The sequence below is a fragment of the Aquarana catesbeiana genome, linkage group LG03 (assembly GCF_042186555.1).
Source record: "Aquarana catesbeiana isolate 2022-GZ linkage group LG03, ASM4218655v1, whole genome shotgun sequence".
Taxonomy (NCBI): Eukaryota; Metazoa; Chordata; class Amphibia; order Anura; family Ranidae; genus Aquarana; species Aquarana catesbeiana.
This window is the reverse complement of record NC_133326.1, coordinates 513,763,520-513,786,406: the sequence shown is the minus strand read 5'-3', so window position 1 is coordinate 513,786,406 and position 22,887 is coordinate 513,763,520.

Genomic DNA, 22,887 nt, shown 5'->3' with positions numbered 1-22,887 from the left:
TTAAACGCAGTTTTCCACTCGTCGCCCTCCTTAATCCTCACGAGACTGTAAGCCCCTCTCAGATCAAGCTTAGTGAAAACCGTTGCTCCCTTGAGGCAGTCAAATAACTCTGTAATCAATGGGATCGGGTAGGCATTCTTAATTGTGAAACGATTGAGACCCTAGAATCAATACAAGGTCTCAGTTCACCACTGCTCTTCTTCACAAAGAAGAAATCGGCACCAGCAGGAGACGAGAAAGTGCATCTGCAACATATTCCTCCATGGCTTTATCCTCCAAGATCGACAAAGGGTAAACCTGACCACGAGGGGGAGTGGCACCAGGTTGAAGGTCAATTGCGCAATCATACAGCCGGTGTGGAGGCAAACTACCGGCTTGACCTTTGCCAAAGACATCGCTAAAATCACGGTACTCCTCTGGCAGGGAGGAGAGTGAAGAGGTACACAGGACCTTGGCTGCCTTCCAGAAGCATGTTTCACTGCATTGTGGTGACTAGGAGAGAACCTCAGCACGGAGCCAATCAAAAGAGGCATTGTGCCTCTGTAACCAAGGATAACCAATAACCAGCGGACACTTAGGAGAGGAAATCACTTGGAATTGGATTATCTCTTGAAGAGCCTGTACGGCCATGGACAACGGAACTGTCTCATGAGTCACATGGGCAGGCTGTAGAGGTCTCCCGTCAAGAGCCTCAATGGCAAGTGGAGTGTCATGCAGCTGCAGTGGAATCGACTGCTTTGATACAAAGGCAGCATCAATGAACAGGCCTGCAGCCCCAGAGTCGATTAGAGCCTGTATCTCGATAGACGACTTGGCCCAAGAAAGGGTGACCGAAACCAGGGGCTTATCCTTCTGGATAACTGGGGATGACACAACACCACCTAAGGTCTGTCCATGACAGGACCTCAAGATTCGGGTGTTCCCAGGATGGGTAGGACAAGACTTGAAAAAGTGACCTGCCTGGCCACAATAAAGGGACAATCTCTCCCTCCTCCTAAAGGCTCTCTCATCCGCAGAGAGATGCGTGAAGCCCAAGTGCATGGGTTCATCGTCAACGACCGACTCGGTACAAGGAGACTTGGGAGGTGAGGGAGGCACGGGTGGGACCGCAAAGCTCAGAGGCAAATTTACAAGAGGCTTCTGCAAGCGCTCCTTAAAAGAAAGTCTTTCTCTGAGTCTGGAGTGAATGAGGATGGCAAACGAGATCAAGCTCTCCCGCTCAGTGGGTATATCTCGGGCTGCTATCTCATCCTTAATGGAATCTGAGGGACCATGAGAAAAAGCAGCCACGAGGGCCTCATTGTTCCAAGAAACCGCTGCTGCCAGAGTACGGAACTCAATGGCGTAGTCGGCAACAGTTCTCGTACTCTGTTTGATGGACATGAGGCACGTGGCAGCAGAAGCAGAGTGTGCATGAACGTCAAATACCCTTTTAAAGGAGGCCACAAACTCTGGGTGACTCAAGACAACAGGTTTTAGCGTCTCCCATAGAGGGTTAGCCCAGGCCAAGGCTCTCTCAGAAAGCAAAGATATCACCAACCCTACTTTGCTTCTGTCCGTGGAAAATGCCTGGGGCAGCATCTCAAAGTATATCTCAACTTGGTAGAGAAACCCTCTGCATTGAACTGGATCGCCAGATCCAGAACCAGAACCAGACATACCCCTTATAGAGGTAATACTCAAGGCTGGTGAGTGCACAGAGACTGGCGCAGCAGCAGGGATAGCCTGCAACTCAGGTTGTACCGGAGCAGCCACAGTGGGGGATTTCAAGTGAGCCGTGCGACTCAGGAGCATTTGTAACGCCATGGCAAACTGATCCATGCGGTGATCTTGCTCAGCCAATCTGGAAAAAATATTACCAACAAGTGGATTGACTGTGTCTTCTGAATTCATGGCCTTTGCCTACTGTCAGAAACCATGAACCAGACTGAGACAGAAGTACAGTAAAATCACACTTGTTTTTTAATAAAAATAAAAAGGTAAATAAAGTAAGCGTAGTCAAAGCATAGCCAGAGTCCAGTAACCGGATCGGGTAGTCAGCCAAGCCAGAGTTCAGTAACCAGATCGGGTAATCAGCCAAGCCAGAGTTCAGTAACCAGATCAGGTAATCAGCCAGGCCAGAAGTCAGGGATCCAAGTAGAGGAACAGCAAGCAGGATAAGGAGCCAGAAGGGATGTCAGCAAAGCCAGTCTTTAAACAGGAACGCAGGAGATGGTTTCTTGTGATGTGACCAAGGCGAAGGCAGGAATGAAGTGAGCTGGAGATCTTTAAGTAGGCGGGACTGACGAGCAGATCCACAACAGCTGGTTAACTGTGGAGAGAGATGAGAGCTGGCGATTAGCCGACAGCTGAGTGGCCAGCTCAGAGAAGGAAAGACTGAGCCAGCCCTGACAATTGCATGATCACAACACAGGAAGGTGCAAGGTTTCGGAGTCACGCAAGTCCCTCCCACCCCCAGATAGGTGTGATGTACCAAATCCCACCAAAATGACTCAAAAATTAGCATAATAAAAGGTTAGCATAGTTAAAGAAGATCCAACAAACATATGTAAAGAAGGGGTTAACATAAGAAACCACTGACATTACCTATATTTTGTTCTATAAGATTCGGTGTTGTGGATCATGAGTCATTTTAGGGATGGGCCCATTGCTAGGGAACATAATAATGGATAAACACAATCTAAATGTCGATCAGCGCCAGTGCAGTAGAGGATTAGTCTCATTACAATGACAATCACTGATTGCGCAATGCGGCGGCGGTAACCCAGCAACAGGAACGCTGTAGTGCCGGGGGCTGCTGATGTCATGGAAACCCATGGCATTAGCGCACATGACCCAACACAGATCGGCGCCCCTCTGGGCGCCCCTCTGGGGATAATTGTTTGCAGGAGCAACAGGAGACGCTGCAGTACCGTGGCCACCGATGTCATAGAAACAGATGTTGTGTTGTGATCATGCAATAAACTAAACCGTTTGGACGCCACTTTGTGCTGATCCTTGGTGTGCTGACAAATATCTACGTTCTGGTTCCTGGTCAAGACACAGCCCCATAGAAGTCTATGGGACTATACTGCACATACGCGACCAGGAGGAGGGGTCCTTTTGCACACCACTTGAGACCCAACAGCCATGGCCTCTGATGTTTTTTTACATCTATATTGGATCTTGGTAAACATATGTGGAAAGGGAGAATGAGGTTGTATATGGCAAAGGGGCACTATAAATAAGTGCACTGCGACTGAAAATGCCCTTATTCTTTAAGCAATTGTCATCGGAACCAGTGTCCCCATTGGAAGATTTCCCCTCATTTACTGTTTGGGTGTCTGCTGTAAATGTACATATTTTCTATCATTTTCTGTCCAGTTGACAGTTCACTAAAGACAAATAGGGATGAGCTTGATGTTCGGGTTGAACATAAGTTGGACTAGAACATCAGGTGTTTGCTCGTTAACCGAACAGCGAACATTATGGGGCGTTCGCGGAAAATTTGAGCGCTGCGGAGCGCCCCATAATGCACTGCAAGATCGCAGTGCATTGCTGTATGATGATTGGCCAAAGCATGCACCTGACCTGCATGCTTTGGCCAATGACAGAGTGCTCTGCTAAGAGAGCCATAATTGACCAAAGGCAGGGTGCCTTTGGCCAATCATGGCTCAGGGGACTAAGTCCACGCCCCACACTATATAAGGCTGCTTACACGGCGGCTGTGTGTAGTGTTGTTGGCGTGGACAGAGAGATAGCTTGATTTAGATTAAGCAGGCAGGCTATTCAGTTAGTGGCAGTGTATTTGAGATATATATATACATACAGAAGGGCCGGCCCAAGACATTGTGCTGCCCGGGCCCAAGAATGAAATGCTGCCCCCCCCCCAAAAAAAATCACGCCCACTAAAAGGCCCCCACATTCATTATTCGTTATTATCATGATAACTAAAATTACATTTATCAGAAAATCAGATTAAAAATGCCATAAATCTATTCCCTATTTTGTAGACGCGATAACTTTTACGCAAACCAATTAATATACGCTTATTGCGATATATTTTTATTTTATTTTTTTTAACCAAAAATATGTAGAAGAATACATTTTGGCCTAAACTGATGAAGACATTTTTTTATAGCCAATATCTATAGGAGGGGTTTCCACCATTCCTGCTAAGTTATATTTTATACAGTATGTCTTATTTACAGTTTACAGTGTATTATATGTGAAGTTGCGTATCAGAGACTGGTATTGTTGTAATATTGAAGTTTATTGAGATTTCCATACATTCGAGGATTCCACCATTGTTGTTAAGTTATTGATCAGTAAGTTAGCGCCTTTTACTGACATTTTTTTATTTTACCTCCAGTAGTTTATTGTAAATAGTAGTGTGGTGATTACCTATTATACTAAAGATCAGCATGTGGAATTAATAAACATCAACGGATTTCAGTTGTGCCCCACCAGGCCGGCCCCCCCATGGACAATATGCCTGGCTGCTGAGTTCATCCCTGCATTCAGTGCACTGATTGACAGCACTGACAAGCAGCAAAGATTGGCACTGATAGGCGGCACTGATGGGCCCTGATTGGCAGCACTGATGGCACTGATAGGCTGAACTGATTGACACTAATAGGCAGCACTGGTAGGCAGCACTGATTGGCTGCATTTAGTGGTACTGATTGGCAGCACTGATAAGTACTAATTGGCAGCATTGACGGGCACTGATAGTCAGCACTGATAGGTGGCACTCATGGACATTAATTGGCAGCACTGATTGGAAGCACTGGCACTGATTGGCACTGGTAGGTGGCACTGATTGGAAACACTGATTGGCACTGATATGTGGCATTGGTTGGCACTGACAGGTGGCACTGATTGGAAACACTGATTGGCACTGACAGGTGGCACTGATTGGCACTGACAGGTGGCACTGATTGGAAACACTGATTGTCACTGATAGGTGGCACTGATTGACACTGACAGGTAGCACTGATTGGCACTGGCAGTAGGCACTGATTGGCACTGGCAGGTGGCACTGACAGAGAAGAGGGAGTTTTACACTGAACCGATATTGACGCTTAGTGAAACTGTGTGTGAAACTGACCCAGCAGCTATTAAACACCAGCCAGTGATTGGGCTGCTTAAGAAAAGGGGGTGGGGCCACATACACATAGCGGCCCGCCCAGACCCCATCCCATTTGTTGGTGTTTGATAGCTGCTGGGTCCTGCCCACCCCATCATCAATGCTCAATTTTGACAGCTGGTCTCTCTCTGGATTCAGTTACATTACATGTCAGTGTCACACACTGAGCGGATCTTACAAGCCTCAATATCAACTCAGTGTGAAACTGTCTCACAGGCAGCACAGACTGCACACTCATTGGATGCAGCCTTTCACAGCAGGCCCACAGGCAGATCTCAGGTGACAGCAGGTGACCGTACGTGTACAAATTGTTACTGCCGGCTGTCGCCCCTCTTAAAATGCTGCCTGGGACCATGGGCCCACTGGGTCCCATGGTAGGGCCGGCCCTGATATACAGTCTGTGTGTGTGTGTGTGTGTGTATATGTATGTATGTATGTATGTGTGTGTGTATATATTACATAATACGTGTGTGTGTGTGTGTGTGTATATATATATATATATATGTAGGAAGGCCAGTATGGTGGCCTGAATTTATGGGAGGAGCCCGGTGGGTATTTAAGCAGCCCGCTCACCTGTGGTGCTTGTCGGTTTCCTGTGCGCGATACGTTACGTCACTAGGCCGACTATCCGAATACCAAACGTCCGTAAGTCGTTGTCTCGCGAAGTTCCCGCATTTGCTATTTCATGCTCGAGAGTGTCAGTGTTTACCGATCCGTATCGTTCGTACCACGCGTCTGGCTTGGCTGTCGCAGGTAGGGTCCCGTCGGACTTTTCGTTTTTCATATCATGTCACTAAACCGTGAGTTCAAATTTCGTTTCACCCGCATCTCACAAACTGCAATGTATATCGCTCGTACTTTCGATATGTTACAAATTCGATAGCACAGCGACGCTGACGTCGCTTCATTTCTAGCATGTCGGTATCAGTAGACAGCCATAGCCAGTCGCAATTTTGTAAATGATCAAATCAAGTTAGTTCGATACCAATCATTTCTCATTTCTGAGACATTTCTAAACTCATTTCGGACATTTCAAATCATTTCTCATTTCTGAAAACATTTCTGAACTCATTTCTGACATTTTCAAATCATTTCTCATTTCAGTCACCTACCGCGCTCCGATTCGAATCCAGTCGCACCAAAGATGCGCCGATTCGTTCCGGTGTGCCCCAGTTATTACGGCCTCATTTCTATACATGCTCCAGAGTTACGTTGTTGTCAGTCAATTGTACCTCTGTCATGGTCATCATTTCATTTCCATGTATCACGTCCCGACATGAATTCAGTCGCATGAAAAATGCACCAATTCATCTCGGCGTGCCCCAGGATTGGCCTCATTTCTATACATGCTCCAGAGTTACGTTTTATCAGTCATTCGTACCTCTGTCATGGTTATCATTTCATTTCCATGTATCACGTCCCGACATGAATTCAGTTGCATGAAAAATGCACCGATTCGTCTCGGCGTGCCCCAGGATTGGCCTCATTTCTATACATGCTCCAGAGTTACGTTTTATCAGTCATTCGTACCTCTGTCATGGTTATCATTTCATTTCCATGTATCACGTTCCGACATGAATTCAGTCGCATGAAAAATGCACCGATTCGTCTCGGCGTGCCCCAGGATTGGCCTCATTTCTATACATGCTCCAGAGTTACGTTTTATCAGTCATTCGTACCTCTGTCATGGTTATCATTTCATTTCCATGTATCACGTCCCGACATGAATTCAGTCGCATGAAAAATGCACCGATTCGTCTCGGCGTGCCCCAGGATTGGCCTCATTTCTATACATGCTCCAGAGTTACGTTTTATCAGTCATTCGTACCTCTGTCATGGTTATCATTTCATTTCCATGTATCACGTTCCGACATGAATTCAGTCGCATGAAATGCACCGATTCATCTCGGCGTGCCCCAGGATTGGCCTCATTTCTATACATGCTCCAGAGTTACGTTATCAGTCATTTGTACCTCTGTCATGGTTATCATTTCATTTCCACGTATCACATTCCGACATGAAATCAGTCGCATGAAAATGCACCGATTCGTCTCGGCGTGCCCAGGATTGGCCACATTTCTGACACATGCTCCAGAGTCCAGATCATAGCTAATCGCAGACATCGGGGGATTGATCCACATCTCTGTCATGCAATTTCGACCATTTCACTCCCACAACGCATCACCGTTTCGAAACCAGTCGCATCTGAGGTGCACCGATTCGTCACGGCATGCATCACTGGTTCCGATCGCATTTCATACCTATACCAGAGCTCGGTTAGTTGCCAGTCGCTAACACGGCACAACCAATTCGAGCCGCGGTCAAAACAATCATTTCTCTCATTTCATTTAATACTGCACTCCTATTCGAATCCAGATGCATCAAACAAGCACCGTTTCGTCCCAGGAGCACCAATATTTTCAGTTGCCCCATTTCAATACATGCTCCAGAGCCCGGTTCACGGTCGAACAAATCGTGACACGACCAGGCCGCACCTCTGTCATGCAGTTCATTCATTTCACAATCAAAGCAAACATTTCGAATCATTTCATTGTCACAAGATTGCAAGCATCATACAAATCATTGCTTCAAGTTACTTAGCAATCCCTTCACGAATTGTCACCTTTTCATTTTCCTCAAAAAAAAAAAAAAAAAAAAAATCCATACCTATACCAGAGCTCGGTCGGTTGCCAGTCGCAAAACACGGCACAACCAATTCAAGCCTCGGTCAAGGTAAACATTTCTCTCATTTCATTTCATGCTGCGCTCCGATTCGAATCCAGATGCATCAAACAAGCACCGATTCGTCCCGGTGTGCACCAATGTTTCTTCTGTTGCCTCGTTTCAGTGCATGCTCCAGGGCCCGGTTCACGGTCGCATCAGTCACGACACGGCCAGGCCGGACCTTTGTCATGCAGTTCAGTCATTTCAAACATCAAGGCAAACATTTCGAATCATTTCGTTCTCGCAAAAAAAAAAAAAAAAAAAAAAGAAATATACGAGCTCAAAAACAGGATATTCTCATCAGATCAAGTCATGTCACAGGCCGGCAGCGAAGACTTCACGGCCCCTCTGTCGGCTTTCACACAGGCCTCATTTCACTACCTCACAGTACGTACGAATGTGGGAATATTCGTTCAGCAGCCATCGACGAACAAACCATAGATCGGCTCTTACAAACAGAACTAGACCGAGAGTACGTTATAGGCCTTTCACTCAGCCCCCTTTCAGCACTTGGAGAGTCAGCCCTATTTGGGGCTTGTCAAGGGCAAATTCACAAATAAATTACGTTTGGGGTACCACCTGTCTGCGCCTCATTCTTCCCACATCCCCAGTCTCAATTCCCTGATTCCCTCCGAAGAATTCTCCCTAAAATATTCCTCCGTAGACATGCCGATACAAGCAGTCATCAAAGCAGGTACAGGTGCCTGGCTTTCCAAAACCGACATCTCGGATGCCTTTAAGCTCCTGCCTATCCATCCATCCCTTTGGGCTGGCATGGCATCAAGTGGAAGGAGGCATATTATTTGGCCACAAAACTGACGTTCGGTTCGAAGAGCAGCCCTTGGCTCTTCGACACATTCGCTCAGTCTCTTGCTTGGATACTGTTACACAAGGCTCAGTGACAAAAGTCATCCATTACCTGGACGACTTCCTACTAATAGAACCTCCCAGCAAGCCCCCAGGAGACCTCGACAAACTCAGAGCGATATTCGGAAAACCCAATCTTCCCATCACCGAGCACAAAGTAGAAGGCCCAGCACATAACATCACCTTTCTCGGGGGCCAACTTAGACACCTGCGCTATGCAAGCCAGTCTCCCCCTCGACAAACTAACCCGCATTAAGGCGGTCCTTCACAAATTCACCCACACCAAGGGGTGTACCAAGAAGCAGTTGCAATCTCTCCTGGCAATGCTGAATTTCGCCATACGAATTATTCCACAAGGCCGCACCTTCGTGTCACGCCTGCTGAGATTCCTGCCAGAAACACAAGACCCCGATCAGATCTTAAATCTAGACTCCGCAGCAATAGCGGACCTATCTATGTGGGACGAATTCCGTCCTCCCGGAATGGCATATCCCTAATTATACCCATGGTTTCAGCTCTGTCACCCCAGGTGGTGACAGTCGCTGCAGCCACCACAGGTTTCGCTGCAATTTTTGGCCATCATTGGTTTTGAGGACCCTGGCCTCAACAGATACTGTTGATACCCGGCTTATTCAAAACATCTTCCCTCCTCGAACTCTATCCCATGGTGGCAGCTGCACAACTCTGGGGTCACCATTGGACAGGGCAAACCGTAATCTTCACCACCGACAATCAGGCCACGGCAGACATCAACAAAGGCAGGTCCAATTCCCCAGCAGTCATGTCCTTCCTGCGCAGATTGGTACAACTGTTCTTACAGCATCAGTTTAACATACACTGTGCATTTATTCCAGGCAGACACAATTAGCTGCTGACGCACTGTCACGTTCTAACTACACCTCCTTTTCAAACAGGTTCCCGGAGCCGATCCAGTGTCGGCCCCTATCCCTGCCTGGTCACAACTGACCCTGGACTAGTTTAACATTTACAAGGAGCAACGCAGCTCATCAATCACTCACTCTCTCATAACACACTCAAAGCCTACCAGACAGCTTGAAAGGCGTTCAATAAATTTCTCACATCCTGCCGTAAAGGACCAATAGATGTCAAACAGGTACTGGCCTTCATTTCATACTGCCACACTCAGCTGGCCTTATCTTACAATATCATTCGGCTATACCTAGCCGGCATTCAACATTTCGTGACCCTGGAAGACCCCACAAAATCTTCACTGTTCTCATCACACGCTATACGAGCCATCCTAAGGGGCATCCAGAAACAACAACCAGTGATTAGTACTAAGCGCTTACCCATTACGGGGCCCATCTTCAGGGATATGTCGACTATTCTGGCTACTTCGCCATTCGGTCTGCTGCCCAGCACGGTCCTACAAGCAGCCATATAGTTGGCTTACTACGGGTTCACCTATAACCACCCCACAGACCAAGTATTACGCAGACGGCACTTGCTTCGCCACCAAGACCATTTCATCCTTCACCTCGAGGTTTCTTAAACCCAGGAAACAGGCTCTGGAGTGGACATTTCACCTCTACAGAACCAATAACAGCTGGTGTCCAGTCACCGTACTTAACCGTCTCCTCTCACTCCTGCCTGAACAATCGGACACCAGTCCTCTTCTACCATTCCCAGTTAAACCCTTAAACGCATGTCACTTTGTAAAACACATAAGGATACTTCTCCGCAATCTTCACCTTAAACCCAGTCAGTACTCCGGACACTCCTTCCGCATCGGAGCAGCCTCCGCAGCAACCCGCCAGGGGGTTCCAGACCACATCATCAAAAGACTAGGCAGATGGAAATCAGCCTGCGTCGCCCGGTATATACCCAATCCTCAAGTAGAGATGGCACAGGCATTCTCCAAATTGGCTCAATGAATACCTGAAAACCAATTATATATTATATCCCTACCTGAATGTTTTTGCCCCCTTATTTTGGCATACCGGCCATTAGACCAAGGCACACTTTCAGGTCCATTTCATATGGTAAGTCCACACTTCCAGGTCTATTTCCGATGGTAAGTCTTATCTTTATTATAAGTGTTATCTATGTCCATATCGGACATAGGGCTCCGACCATAAGTAGGAAGGCCAGTATGGTGGCCTGAATTTATGGGAGGAGCCCGGTGGGTATTTAAGCAGCCCGCTCACCTGTGGTGCTTGTCGGTTTCCTGTGCGCGATACCCACCCTCCCATCCCCATTTCAAGGCATTCATTTCATTTCATTCATTTCATCTCATTTCTCTCTACAGAATAATCACTTCTTAAAACCAGGGTATGCCCCCTTATTTTGGCATACCGGCCATTAGACCAAGGCACACTTTCAGGTCCATTTCATATGGTAAGTCCACACTTCCAGGTCTATTTCCGATGGTAAGTCTTATCTTTATTATAAGTGTTATCTATGTCCATATCGGACATAGGGCTCCGACCATAAATATATATATATATATATATATATATATATATATATATATTCTGCATCCAGTGTCACCTATATCTACAGTGCATTCTGTGGTGTAATGTTTCTAATACACTTCAGGCGGTGTATTAATAAATATATATATATATATAGTCTCGTGTGTGTGTGTGTATATGTGTGTGTGTATATATATATATATATATATATATATATATATATATATATATATATATATATATATATATATATACTCGCCATCCAGTGTAACCTATATCTACAGTGCATTCTGTGGTGTAATGTTTTTAATATACTTCAGGTGGTGTACACAGTATCTAATAAAGTGTGTACAGTTTCTACTACACTTCTGGTGGTGTACACAGTATACAATACAGTGCAGCCATAGTACAGTTTCTACTACTTTTCTGGTGGTGTACACAGTATCTAATACAGTGTGTACGGTTTCTACTACACTTCTGGTGGTGTACACAGTACAGTGCAGCCGTAGTACAGTTTCTACTACTTTTCTGGTGGTGTACACAGTACAAAATACAGTGCAGCTGTAGTACAGTTTCTAATACAGTGCAGGTGCTGTACACAGTATCTAATACAGTGTGTGCAGTTTCTGCTACACTTCTGGTGGTGTACACAATACAGTGCAGCCATAGTACAGTTTTTAATACAGTGTGTACAGTTTCTACTACACTTCTGGTGCTGTACACAGTGCAGCCATAGTACAGTTTCTAATACAGTGCAGGCGGTGTACACAGTATCTAAAACAGTGTGTACAGTTTCTACTACACTTCTGGTGGTGTACACAGTACACAATACAGTACAGCCATAGTACAGTTTCTAATACAGTGCAGGCGGTGTACACAGTATCTAATACAGTGTGTACAGTTTCTACTACACTTCTGGTGGTGTACACAGTATACAATACAGTGTAGTGTGGTGTTGCAAAACAAAAAATAGGCCACCAAGTAGAGGCAGACACTTACAGGCCACTAAAAGAGTGCAAGCAGCATTTGTGTCTACAATCAACAGTGGTGGTCGTATACATGGTGCATCCTCTGCAGGTGTCAGTGGGGCACGCTTGTCCTTTTTTTCTGCTGCTGGCCGTGTTATTGAGCCAGAACATGCAGAAGAGTTGGTGGAGTGGATAACAAAGCCGTCCTCATCCTCTGTCACCCAGGCTCAGCATATTCCGCCAGCTCCTTGTCCACAGTCACTCTTTCCGTAGCCCCACCATCATGCACAGAGGAGTCCCCAGAATTATTCAACCACAGTGTCGAGTACATGCTGCTGGAGGATGCACAGCAATTTGAAGGCTCCGATGTTGGTTCCCAGGTTGAGGAAAGGAGTATCGTGAGCCTAGAGAGAGGGGGTGCCCAAGAAGAACAAGAAACGGGCAGTCATGTTCCCCCAGCTGCAGCATACTGCCAAGTTTGCTCCAGTGACGAGGAGGGAGGAGATGATGAGGTCACTGGCTGTACTTGGGTGCATGAGAGAAGAAAGGAGGGGGCAAAACAGGGCAGCCACCCTATTCTATCACACTGCAGAGCTCCGCAGGTGCAGGGCACTGCTGACTCAACGCTGACTTTTAAAAGTTCCTTGGTGTGGGCCTTTTTCAACACGTGCAGCAGATCGCACCGCTGCTGTTTGCAACCTATGTCTGAAGCAGATCAAGCATGGCCAGAACAGCAGCCGCTTGGGCACCACATGCTTGACTAGACATATGACAACCTGTCATGCAGTCCGTTGGCAACAGCACTTGAAAGATCCACATAAAAAAAAAGGCGGTCTTCCCCTTGCTCCTCATTTGGGATCTCCAACCCTTCTATACCTCCAGTCCTCTCAAAAACCTGCACTGAGAGGAATGAAGGTATAGCAATAGGTGTCCCAAGTACATTCAGCCAATCTGCTAGCAGTACGCCACCATCTGATTTTAGCAGGCAAATTTCCCTACCCCAGTTGCTAAACCGTAAAAAGAAATTCGGTCCCAGCCATCCACATGCCCAGCGTCTAAATGCTAGCTTGGCCAAATTGCTAGCAATGCAACTGCTGCCTTTTCAACTGGTAGACTCTGCCCCCTTTCGTGAATTTGTGGAATGTGCTGTACCTCAGTGGCAGGTTCCAAAATGCCATTTCTTTTCACTGAAAACTATTTTAGCTCTCTACCGGCATGTGGAAGGCAATGTTTTGCCCTCGTTGGACAGGGCGATCAGCAGTAAGGTTCATATTACCACTGACTCATGGTCCAGCAGGCATGGGCAGGGATGTTACCTTTCCTTCATGGCGCACTGGGTAACTGCTGGCAGCTGGGAAGGATGCAGGACAGGTTTCAGTGTTGTTTGAGCTTGTTCCGCCACCACGTCTCCAAAATACTAATGGTGATTCTGCCACAGATCTCTCCTCCACCCCTCCTCTTCTGCTTCTATGGCCTCTTCTGCAGATTTGTCTCTGAACCAGTGGTGCTCTGTAAGCATTCAAGGGGCTATGATAGCAGTCAGGCTAAAAGATGCTATGCGGTGCCTGAGTTGGTCTGCCTAGGGGACAGGAGCCACACTGGGGCAGAGATTCGGTCAGCTCTGCAGGGGCAGGCTCAGAGGTGGTTGACACCATGCCAGCTTCAGCCAGGAATGGTTGTATGCAACAATGGCACCAACCTTCTCTCTGCCCTCCGACAGGACACTTGACCCATGTTCCATGTTTGGCACACGTCCTGAATTTGGTGGTAAGGCGGTTCTTGAGCAGGTACCCAGGCTCACAGGATCTCCTGAGGCAGGCCAGAAAAGTCTGTGGTCATTTCCACCGGTCATACAATGCTAGTGCTCGGCTGGCTGACATTCAAAGGGAATGCAGCCTGCCCGCCAACCGCCTCATTTGTGACATGCCCACCAGGTGGAACTCAATGTTGGCAATGCTGCAGCGGCTGCACACACAGCAGAGGGCCATCAATGAGTACCTGTGCGAGTATGGCACCAGGACAGGGTCAGGGGAACTTGGCTTCTTTTCGCCACGCCAAAGGCTACTGATCAAGGATGCATGCATTGTCCTGTCACCATTTGAGGAGGCCACAAGGATGGTGAGCAGCAACAATGCATGCATCAGTGACACTGTCCCTCTAGTCTTCCTGTTGGAGCAAACGCTTTGTAGAATCATGGACAGGGCACTTGAGGCAGAACAGTGGGAGGAAGAGGAGGACTTCCTTACCTTTCAAGGCCCCCTTTATCCAGATGGCATTCCTGCGGGCCCGCCAAACACACAGGAAGAAGAGAAGGAGGAGGATTGTGTCAGCATGGATGTAGAGGATAACACTCAGTAGAAGTCTTCAAGGGATGGTTTTCAGTTCCCAAAAACCCAAGGAGTTGTACGTGGCTGTGAGGAGGTAGTTACGGATCATGTGATCCTTAGCGACCCAGAGGACTCAGAATCAAATGCCTCTGCAAACTTCCGCTGCATGTCCTCCCTGATTCTGCAAAGCCTGCGAAAGGACCCTAGGATTTGAGGTATCAAGGAGAGGGATAATTACTGGCTGGCAACCCTTCTTGATCCACATTACAAGGGTAAGGTAAGGTTGCAGAACTTATCCTGCCTTTGCAGAGGGAGCAGAGGATGAAACATCTTCAGGAGGCCTTGAAGAAAGGTTTGTGCAACACATTTCCAGACCCTGGGAGGTTACAATTTCCTGGTGCTGGACAACGTGTTGCTGAGGCTTCGTTCAGTCAGAGGAATGGGGGTGGAGAAGGTGGTCGGCTGACCGATGCCTTTAAACAATTTTTCAGTCCTCAGCACCAAGGTCTGATCGGTTCAAGCAACCATCACCAGCGTCTGCATTACATGGTGCAGGAAAATATCTAGGGGCAAGAGCAGACTTGGAGACCTTTCCAACAGAACATCCACTGGGTTACTGGGTCTTGAGGAAGGACCACTGCTAGAACTTGCTCAATATGCAATTGAGCTACTGGCCTGTCCTGCATCCATTGTGCTTTCAGAATGCACATTCAGTGCTGTTGGAGGGTTTGTAACAGATCAAAGAGTGCGCCTGTCCACAGACTCCATTGATAGGCTCACATTCACAAAAATGAATCAGTCTTGGATCAACAGCTATCAAGCACTTAATGCTGATGTAACTGATTGAATTTTCTATGGATGTGGGATCCCTTGAAGACTGCCTATGCTGACTATCCTATTCCTCCTTAATCTTGATGATGCTAGCTCCTAACAATATTCTTGGTTTAGGGCACCATCACTACCACCCAAGGCTCAATTTTTCTGCCCCTGTTTAACAGAGGCATGTACAGTATCTCACAAAAGTGAGTACACCCCTCACATTTTTGTAAATATTTTATTATATCTTTTCATGTGATAACACTGAAGAAATGACACTTTGCTACAATGTAAAGTAGTGCGTCTACAGCTTGTATAATTGTGTAAATTTGCTGTCTCCTCAAAATAACTCAACACACAGCCAATAATGTCTAAACTGCTGGCAACAAAAGTGAGTACACCCCTAAGTGAAAATGTCCAAATTGGGCACAAAGTGTCTATATTGTGTGTGGTCACCATTATTTTCAAGCACTGCCTTAACCCTCTTTGACATGGAGTTCACCAGAGCTTCACAGGTTGCCACTGGAGTCCTCTTCCACTCCTCCATGATGACATCACGGAGCTGGTGGATGTTAGAGACCTTACGCTCCTCCACCTTCCATTTGAGGACGCCCCACAGATGCTCAATAGGGTTTAGGTCTGGACACATGCTTGGCCACCCCATCGCCTTTACCCCCAGCTTCTTTAGCAAGGCAGTGGTCCTCTTGGAGGTGTGTTTGGAGTCATTATCATGTTGGAATACTGTCCTGCGGCCCAGGCTCCGAAGGGAGGGGTTCATGCTCTGCTTCAGTATGTCACAGTACATTTTGGCATTCATGGTTCATTCAGTGAACTATAGCTCCTCAGTGCCGGCAGCACTCATGCAACCCCAGACCATGACACTCACACCACCATGCTTGACTGTAGGCAAGACACACTTGTCTTTGTACTCCTCACCTGGTTGCCGCCACACACGCTTGACACCATCTGAACCAAATAAGTTTATCTTGGTCTCATCAGACCACAGGACATGGTTCCAGTAATCCATGTCCTTAGTCTGCTTGTCTTCAGCAAACTGTGGGCTTTCTTTTGCACCATCTTTAGAAGGGGCTTCCTTCTGGGACAACAGCCATACAGACCAATTTGATGCAGTGTGCGGCATATGGTCTAAGCACTGACAGGCTGACCTCCCTTTACCCTCAGCTACTTTAGCAAGGCATTGGTCATCTTAGAGGTGTGTTTGGGGGTCGTTATGTTGGAATACTGCCCTGTGGCCCAGTCTCCGAAGGGAGGGGATCATGCTCTGCTTCAGTATGTCGCAGTATATGTTGGCCTTCATGGTTCCCTCAGTGAACAGTAGCTCCCCAATTCTGGCAGCACTCATGCAGCCCCAGACCATGACACTCCCATCACCATGCTTGACTGTAGGCAAGACACACTTGTCTTTGTACTCCTCACCTGGTTGCCTCCACACATGCTTGATGCCATCCGAACCAAATACATTTATTTTGCTTTCATCAGACCACAGAACATGGTTCCAGTAATCCATGTCCTTAGTTTTCTTGTCTTCAGCAAACTGTTTGCGGGCTTTCTTGTGCATCGACTTTAGAAGAGGCTTCCTTCTGGGACGACAGCCATGCAGACCAATTTGATCTAGTGTGCAGCGTATGGTCTGAGCACTGACAGGCTGACCCCCCCCCGCCCCTTCAACCTCTGCAGCATTGCTGGCAGCACTCATACATGTATTTCCCAAAGACAACCTCTGGATATGACACTGAGCATGTGCACTCAACTTCTTTGGTCGACCATGCGAGGCCTGTTTTGAGTGGAACCTGTCCTATTAAACCGCTATATGGTCTTGCCACCATGCTGCAGCTCAGTTTCAGGGTCTTGGCATTCTTCTTATAGCCTAGGCCAGTGATGGCGAACCTTGGCACCCCAGATGTTTTGGAACTACATTTCCCATGATGCTCAACCACACTGAAGAGTGCATGAAGCATCATGGGAAATGTAGTTCCAAAACATCTTGGGTGCCAAGGTTCGCCATCACTGGCCTAAGCCATCTTCATGTAGAGCAACAATTCTTTTTTCTGATCCTCAGAGAGTTCTTTGCCATGAGGTGCTATGTTGAACTTCCAGTGACCAGTATGAGAGAGTGAGAGTGATAACACCAAATTTAACACACCTGCTCCCCATTCACACCTGAGACCTCATAACACTAATGAGTGACATGATGCCGGGGAGGGAAAATGGCTAATTGGGCCCATTTTGGATATTTTTACTTAGGGGTGTACTCACTTTTGTTGCCAGCGGTTTAGACATTAATGGCTGTGAGTTGAGTTATTTTGAGGGGACCGCAAATTTACATTGTTATACAAGCTGTACACTCACTACTTTACATTGTAGAAAATTGTAATTTCTTTAGTGTTGTCACATGAAAAGATATAACAAAATATTTACAAAAATGTGAGGGGTGTACTCACTTTTGTGAGATACTGTAATTACAATTTTTGATATAATATTTCACAGCAGGGCCCGTTCCTGCACCTAACAAAAGTATCTGTGAGGGCTTACAGTGTTGTGGCACCACCACCACCCAAGGACCTTTTTATCTGCCCCGGTTTAACTGGGGCGTGTAATTACAATTATTTTACATTTGCTGTATATGTATGTTCTTTTTTATCATTTCATTTCTTCCATGTCTTAAGACTATTATGGTGTGGATATTGTTTCATTTTGATGTTATAGTCTTAATCTACTCTGATATGTATGTTTTAATGCTGGTCTGTTTTAGATACGTTTTCAGTTTCACCTCCTTGGAGTTCCGGAGCGCATTGTTTTGATGATGTAATTATGTCATCACACCATGACAGCAATGACGCTCATGTGGGGGCTTACAGTGTTCTGGTACCACCAACACCTAAGGCCCAATTTTCTGCAGAGTATATAGGGCAGTCTGTATAGTATATATACTGCTGTTCAGAGTATATAGTGCCTGTGGGACCCCCACGCCATTTTTTTTTTTAATTGGGTGCGGGGCTCCCCTTAATATCCATACCAGACCTGAAGGACCTGGCATTGATTTTGGGGGTGACATCCACGCAATTTTATTTTTGGTATTTTTGGTATTTTTATCTATATTGGCGGGATCCAACAATACATTACAGCCGCAAGCCATTTTTGATTAAATTTTTTCCTTTAGAAAAGTAATTTTGCTGTGGCACTGTTATAAACATAGGAAATATGTGCTACTTTACAGGGGTACTAAGGACACCCCCAGGCACGATATTTAAAGGAATATTTCATTTTTATTGTTTCACTTTAAGCATTATTAAAATCACTGCTCTTGAAAAAATGTCCGTTTTTAAAACTTTTTTTGCATTGATACATGTCCCCTGGGGCAGGACCCGGGTCCCCAAACACTTTTTATGGCAATAACTTACATATAATCTTTTAAAATTAGCACTTTTGATTTTTCACGTTTGTGTCCTATAGACTTTAATGGTGTTCGCGTGTTCGAACAAATTTTTTGCCTGTTCGCATGTTCTGCTGCAAACCATACTGGGGGGGGTGTTCGGCTCATCCCTAAAGACAAATAAGGAGGCTAATCTCCCCAGCAGGGGAGATTCGCATTGGTCTTGATGATTTGCATTGGTCTTGATGATGTCAGAAGAACTTAGACTGCTGGAGCATGGGAGAGAAGAGGTTGCAAGGACCAGTCTAGCAATGCAGAGGAGTCTGTGGAAGTGGAGGATCAGGTAAGCAAAACTTCTAGACAGACACAAAACATTTAACCTTTGCAGTGCGAATGCAGTCCCACTGCAGGCTAGAATTTTTCGTTTTTGATGGAGTTCAGCTTTAAAGGATAACTGAACCGTGAAGCAGGGGGTGTTGGAGCTTTTGCCCTAATATCAAGGAATGCACAGAATAATCAGTCAACGCCCTTGCCATCTGCACCTCCACTTCAGCATTCACTGTCCACTGTCTTGATCCACTGGGTAGTCACTAGTGATGTACCTCCTGTGCATGCTTACTGGAGTTACATTATCCTGGCACCCAGATCCTACTTCTAATTACAAATGAGGTTAGTGTATACTGCACTGCACATGAACTGCAGTCCATGTACATATAGGCAGGTGAAGTCTACTTTCTCCACTGCAGGTGGCGCTCAACTGCAGCAGCATTGCAGAGGGGAAGGAAGTCAAGAGGAATATGGTTCCTCTATGATTTCCTGGGTCACTGGGAAAGCTATCCGATTGGATGTTGCCACCCCATGTGACTTTGGCAACCATCTTGGGTCAGGTAGAGTCTGTTTAAGACCCTGGCTCCAGGGTTTGGCACACATTTCGCATGTAGGTAGTGTATGGAAATCTCACCTGTCAGTCAGGGACAGTAATTAGCAGTAGAGAGAGGTTCCAAATGAGTAGGGAAAGGATAGGGACAAGGCATTCTTCCTGGAGACTTCTCAATTTGGGAACGGACCGGCCAGGCCGCATTCTGCTCCTCAAGACAGACGCTGTAGCACATCCGAAACCTGCTCTACTATACATCGCTGTTGCATTCTGTGAGTGTTCCTGGTCAGGTGCCCTTCCTGCCAGGCTTGTTGTGAATTGCCAAGCTTCAACTTTATTATAAGTTCCGTTTTCTGTAACTGGACTCTGAGTGTTTACTGCCGCCGCACCACGCTGCACCTCCTCACATACACAAAGAACAAAATATTGCTAGAAGAAAAGGTAGGAGGTTTATCGGCAGAATAGACTTACAACGGCAATAAAAAAAAACGTATTTTTTAGGTTTTATTTACTGTAGGGGGTCTCAAGTGGAGCCCCTGATATCACCAAAGGGGCACACGTAATATTCAATTAATGTAATGCTACAGAAAGCTGCCAGAGATGCAACAAGAGATGGTCAGAGACTACAGGCATGCTACATGCAATGGTCAGAGGCTGCAGACATGCTGCAGGACATGGTCAGAGACTTGAACATCCTATAGGAGACAGTCAATGACAAATTACATGAGATTGCTAGAGATCGCTGCTATTACAGCCGCTTTACATATCAATATTTCCACATTTGTGCTCTCTACAGCCCACTTAACAATCCCAGCAATATCCATATTAAAAGATCAGAGGGTAGAAAAAATAAAAAATAAAAAAGAGATGAACAGCACAGATAAATAACATAGTGTAAAAGAAATATACTAAGCCATTTAACTACTAGAAGCCTGTCTGAAGAGTATTTTTCCTTCACTGGCTTGAGTAGGAACCTAGTTAAGAAAACACAGATTGCTGTCTACAGTGGCCACAAGGTCACACAATAAGTGCCAAAGGGCCACATGTACCCCTTGGGCCTCAGGTTGGGCACTTACACAAATATAAGAAAAAGAATTAGGATTAAATATAGTATAATATTCTGCTCAGAACAAAAAGGAAATTCCTTGGCATTCTCTGGTAGCATAAAGAAAAAGATACATAAAACTAGTAAAGTTGAAAGGAAAAAACATATTTCGGAATAGTCATTTGGGCATAGCTAGAATAAGATATTTCAACATAACCAGCTAAGGAAATTCAAGCTAGAAGGTCAAGATGCACATTAACTGCATAATACATTTTTGTAAATATTTGTCTCCAAAACTCCAGGCGGGTATAAAAGCACAAATTAATCTTAGGTGTTCATTAAAAAATCATTATATGTATTTTTCTACTAGCGTAAGCACCTGAATCTGACTTTAAATTAGCCTCTGGTAATCAAGGCTGTATTTTGGCATCATTCAGGTGTACGTAAATGATAACACCCTTTGACAGGGCAGTTGTACAAGCTCCTCCCCAGAAAATATAATTTATGAATAAAAACTAGTGGTAGAGTACACTACTGGATACTGGATAGGCTCTATGTTTTAGAAATGAGGGGAAGTGACCATTTTCATTTTCCTGAACTTTTGGTGAAATTTTGCCATTATGGCAAAATGCATTAAGTCAATGTTAAAGTTGAAAAGGCTTTTTTTTTTTTTTTGCAAATCCTTCATTTAATGTATTACAATAAACCTACAGGTACAATGTGATACAATGTCAGACCATGAATAGTACAATAAAATGCATAGTTTTGGGTGCAATGGGCTTTAAATAGCTTCCCAAAGTGTTTGTAATTGTAAAAGGGCTCCATGGATGGTGTTTATGGGCATACAGAAGTTTAGGGACATAAGCATCTTATACAAACTTCTACATTGAAGGAATAATAGCAACCTTTAATAAATCTGGTGGATAAGAGGGAGGAGGCGAAAGACTGCACCACATTTTTAGGTGCCGTTAAAATAAATAGCATCTGAAATTTGCGTTGTGCAATTTGTCATTTTACCAGAGCATTTTAAAATTGCTTTTCAATGCAATTCAAAACGCCTAGGTGTGAATGCACCTAGGCGTAAGGTGTAAGGCGGAGCTACGCACTTACGTCATTTCCGGGTACGGAGCGAGAGAGCTTGGAACGCAGCTGGACCGCACGCTGCGGGAAAGCTCTTCCTGGTTTCAGCTTCACCCATAGTGTAGTGTTTTGCGGATTTTATTCTTTCCCTGTCGGGGATTATTATTTTAATAAAGCTTTTAATTATACTACACTATGAGGTGGCATCTTTTCTTATGAGGATTTCTCTGGCGATTCCCCTTCTTGGACGTGGAGTAAGGTGATAAGGTGATATGGAGGAGTGACCTGGAAATCCTGGGAGAGAGGATACCATATCTCAGCAACCACGGGATACCTACCAAGAGGACGGCATTGGGATCTTAAAGTGTCTGTCACCCCTGCAGGGGTATTGGGAGCCGGTGAGTGGGGAGCCAAAAAGGGGGAGCACAGAAGTCACGGATATTCTCCTCTGTGGGCACTACAGTCACTAAAGCTCTTGGAACTTTGTCATGATATTTACATTTTGGGAATATATCACTTTTGAATAGACTTTTTGCATTTTGTATTTTCACTTCATTTGGATTTTTATTTACTATTTTTTATTATTTTTTATTTTTTATTTTATTTTTCCGATTGGATTGCATTTGTCATTTACTTCTGGAACACGTTGGACTCATCACAAGAGTTGCACAGTTTATATATAGTAGTAGCACCTAGTGGTCATCACCTGCAACTGACCAATATCTCACACTTGTTATTATATATGAATGAATTATATGTGTATGGGGTGTTTTCATCACATTTTTTTGGTCTCACAATTTTTTAAATAATTTTTTATGGTATTAATCCATTTATGAGTTATTGCACTTTTTCACCCTTTGCGTATGGTATATACTAATCAATATACTATTCATTATAATATCCTTATCAGTATTTACTGTAATCACTCATATACCCCCCACAAGGGAGCGCCATACCCCCATTTACATTCTGTTACATAGGTGTGAATGCAGCCTAAAAAGAAAATGAATGCAGCCACCACATCTAATGATTGATAAGCTGCAATATATTGCATTTTTGGTTTTGGGTTTAATACCGCTTTAATTCTTCCATTCCACATCAGCGGCAACATATTAAACCAAAAAATAAATAAATAAATTTAACTTTGGCTCCCCTTAAAGCCTTAATTTCCTTCATACACACTACTGATCACATTTTTCAGTTACATACAAAAGGGAAAAATAGAA